At 31.9% G+C, this 4,305-nt stretch overlaps 1 long non-coding RNA gene across 1 annotated transcript; it reads right to left on the bottom strand.

Moving 5' to 3' along the window:
* Positions 1 to 459: 459 nt before the first annotated feature.
* On the bottom strand, positions 460 to 3,656 carry LOC145806320 (uncharacterized). The gene is made up of 2 exons (XR_014349281.1): positions 2,491 to 3,656; positions 460 to 701 (listed from the first exon to the last, which is right to left on the bottom strand). It is a non-coding gene; the product is annotated as an uncharacterized LOC145806320 (long non-coding RNA).
* Between the last annotated feature and the right edge of the window lie 649 nt (positions 3,657 to 4,305).

The raw sequence follows: 4,305 nt of genomic DNA, 5'->3' as shown, positions 1-4,305 counted from the left end.
ATATTTTAAAAGGAGCATAAAAATAACTTGAAATATGAGATTCTTCAAAAATTTCAAAAAGATATGGAATTATTCAAATATTTTAAAAGGAGTGGAAAAACTCCTGAGTAAGTTTTAAACAAATGTATAATTTCAAACTGTAACACTCCAATATGACACTCAAACGTAACACTCAAAAAAAAAAAAAATTAGTGTACTTTTTCTAAATGTAACATTTCAATATAACACTCTAAAAAAGTTCCTCAGTGTAACACTACAATATAACACATACAAAAACTCTTCAATGTACTTTTTTCAAACGTAATATTCCAATGTAATATTCCAAAAAAGGTTGTGGGATTCTTTAAACTATTCCAAAAAGAGTACAAAAATTCCTTAATGAGTTTTGAGTAAATGTATATGTGACGCCCCAAATTTTTTTTTAAATCTCAAGGGAAATTATATAAACAAAATGACTTAATAAACTAAAAAGTTGACATCTTAATAGGGTAATCCAATTCTCGTACATAACCAAACGCCCAAATAACAATAGATAAAAACTTAAAATTATCCAAATACAACATCAAATGAAATTACAAAGTCCTTAATATCTATTATATAACATAATATAATTTACTCGGCTCTACTCGGGGTTTCAGGTCAGCCAAGGCTCTACGTTAGTGTCGACTCCATTTCAGCTTCAATTATTTTCTCGCCAAGACCTGGCATAAAACGCCAGGGCAACAAAAATATATGCCATGAGTTTTGCAACACAGTAAGAAAACATAACCAACCTACCATTCCTTTTAAGAGAAAAATTAATGAGATTATAAACATGAGATGACAATATAATTGTAAGCATAAATTACAACCATTAAAATAATTTCAATAATTTTAATAAATTAAGTGACACTCGAAATCTCACCAAAGAGATTTAACTTACCAACCACTAAGCATGGCAACGGTTAATTTGAAACCCTCCCTTGGTCAAATATTCAAGTGTTACCAACCGTAACTACCAGGGATGCCCACATCCGGAGTTATATACCCAAGTAGTGGCATCCGTGGTCTGCCCCAAGGAAACGGTCTGCCAGGGGTACGTAACCTCCCTGTGTGCCACCAGCACATCCACCCTTATTCCAAAACCAAATACCGAAAAGGGTTCAAATAAGTCCCGTGCCATCTTAGAGTTTCGCAACACAATTTACGTGAGAATTCTCAAAACCAGGGCTCACCCTGAACAACCGGTGTTAACCGTCAACCCTTAATTCCGTACAGTCTTTAAACCAAGACTCACTCCGAACAACTGGTATTAACCGTCAATTGTTAACTTTGTATATGCCGTTAATCATTTCAGTTAATTTTGATATTACTCACAAAGAATTCCAAATTTTAATCACAATTGATGTTATATCAACTCATTAAAATTCCCAACATAAAATATTGCACATGTCACACAATAATAAATAAATGTACAGCATTTAAATAAACAATTTATTTAAACCATGGTATGAAATAATAGTTTAGATACAGAGAAAATAAACCAAAGTCACACACGTGCATGGATCTTTAATTTACAAGATTAGACTACCACAATATTAAATAAACCACAATACACCCATACATGGATTATTAATTTACTATATTTGATGAATTGGACCAACACAATAACTGATTTTTATCCGAATAAATAATTAAAGTCATGATCTTAAACCTGTCTAGAAATTTTCAGGTTATACCTTAGGTAATAAAAATTATAAATAAATTATTTATACAGTTCTAAAATTCGTGAAAATGTACAGAATATTCAATAAATATGTTTGGGTCATTTTTCAGAAATAAATTCCCAAAAATAAGTTGTAAATAATTCTGTAAAATTCCCAGAAATTTTTATGACACCGATTTATCACATTTTCTTAAATTAATTCCATACTTAAATTTATAAATCAGATTCACAATCTAAAAATTTAGTATGAAATTAGACTTCTCAAATTTCATATTTTAGTTAGAAATTACCAGATTTGGCTTAGTATAGAATTTTTAATAAGCTTTTAAACATATACTAAAATCTGTCTTACAGTAGCAGATTTAATTATAAATTTGTATAAATTCGTACCAGGCTCAATAATTGTTAAGAAAATTCCTGGATGAACTAGACATCATTCTCAACAACTTTGTAGAAGAAATCATTTCAAAATTTTGAGCATAAAATTGTCTAAAAATTCGTACAAGTTTCTAGCAGATTGAAGAGTTATATAATCAAACCAAATAAAATCTTTAATCATCTTTTTAATGGCACAAATTACACATGCAAGTCTAAATCCAAGATTATATCATGATTTTAAGGCTACTAATAAAGAAATGACCTTCAAATATTTAACATACCAATCACAAATTCACATACAACTATAAACAAAATTTTATCTAAAGTTTTAGCTATGTTAACATATGAACACAAATCTAAATATTTAACAATTAAAAAGAATGAGACGGTTATGAGAGTTTTCTTACTATGTTAGGTTGTTAACGATTTATCGTCCGAATTTGATTTATGATTCTGATCGTAAGATATGATTGTCCTGGCTCCATGATCGTCTTGCTAAAATTTCACATCAATCGGACGCGATCTCACCGTTGATCTGCCATTGGATTCTCTTAGAACTTTTAGTTGTTGATCATCATCTTAGACTCAGAATTTGCAAGATCTAACCCCAAAAATGGATTCTACACGTCGAAAAACCTAAGGGTGGTCATCCCCAAAGTCATAGGACCACTCGATTAACCTAAAGGTACTAGGGTGCACCGTAGCAGCATGGGCCGAGAAACATAGGATAAAATTTAAGCTCATCTTCTCCAAAGCCGTAGCATGCACGAACAGGAGAGACCCAGAAATTTGGTTTCAATCTCCCCAGTTCAAATACTTGTATCTTCTTCATCGTAACTCCGTTTTATCTTATTTTTCTGTCATTGGATTCACCTCACGGCCTAGTTTTTGGTTCACTACTCACACGCCTCGTTCCGTCTCTTTTTGCATGCCTTCGGACCTCCAAAATTTGACCAAAAATAAGATTATTTTCCTACCGTCTCGGACATTTCTTCGAACCATCTTTCGGACTCCATAACTTTCTTAATTCTTAACGGTTTTACTTCATTCTTTCGCCAATCTCTTCAACTTACTCCGTACTTCATCTTACATGATCCATTTTTCTCAATTCTTCCCGGAATGGATGGTTTTGACATGCCGAAAGTAAGCCGAAAACCAACTTTTTGAAATTCAAAGTAAACTTCTCTAACTTTGTTTCTTTCTCCTCCATCTTCCTTCTTTTTCTCTTTCTTCACCTGCAACACTTTGTGAATGGTGGTTCTAGATGATAATGGAAATAGGTGATGGTGGTGGTGGCGGTCCGACGGTGCGCCAATGGTGGTGAAGTTTGCGGGTTGGTGTTTCGGATGATGATAGTATGGGTTGAGGCCATGGCTATGGAGGTTGGGGGAGGAGGAAAAACATAGATAAAGAAGGAGAAAGAGAGTTTTGAGAATGAGAGATGGAGGGAGAGAGAACCGAGAGAGATGAAACTGGAAGTGAAGAAAGGTGAGGAAGACTTGGGCTCAATTTATGGGCAAAATGAGGAAGATGAAAAGAAATAAAAATGAGAAATTGAACACCTGGTGGTATTGCATGTCCACCACATTTTTGATGTATAAAATGGTTGCACGTTGAAGGTGGAAAGTGAGAAAACCTGGGGAGCAAGCCCATGGTTTTTCTCCTTTTTTTTTTTTTTTTTTTTTGGATTGGATTTTAGTACAGAAAATATTAGGTTCTAGTGTAATTTGACTACAAAAAAAATGTAAAGAAAAATATAATAAAAATATCATACGGTTCAGAAATTAATATTGAGTAATAATATAAAGTCAAAAATATTTTATTTTATTTTGTTTTGAATAAATTTTCAGTATAAAAATATACAGAATATTAAATTCAAAATATTGTGAATAATTATATATTATTTTTATTATATAAAAAATACGGGGTTTCACAGTATAATTTCAAACTATAGCGTTTGAAAAAAATATATTAAGGAGTTTTTAATGTTTTTGTATGCTACATTGAAATATGCTACATTGGAGTATTAAGTTTTGGATTACATTGATTGGAGTGTTACATTTAGGAAAAATACACTAAGGAATTTATTTATTTATTTATTTATTTTTGTGTGTGTGTGCGCGTGTGTTACATTGGAGTGTTATGTTTGGAAAAAGTGTACTAAGGAGCTTGTTTTTGGAGTATTACGTTGTTACTTTTGAGAAAATTATGCCAAAGAGTTT

This window comes from Camellia sinensis, chromosome 13 (genome assembly GCF_055761805.1).
Source record: "Camellia sinensis isolate YWXY chromosome 13, ASM5576180v1, whole genome shotgun sequence".
Lineage (NCBI taxonomy): Eukaryota > Viridiplantae > Streptophyta > Magnoliopsida > Ericales > Theaceae > Camellia > Camellia sinensis.
This window is presented reverse-complemented; position numbering and strand designations above follow the sequence as displayed.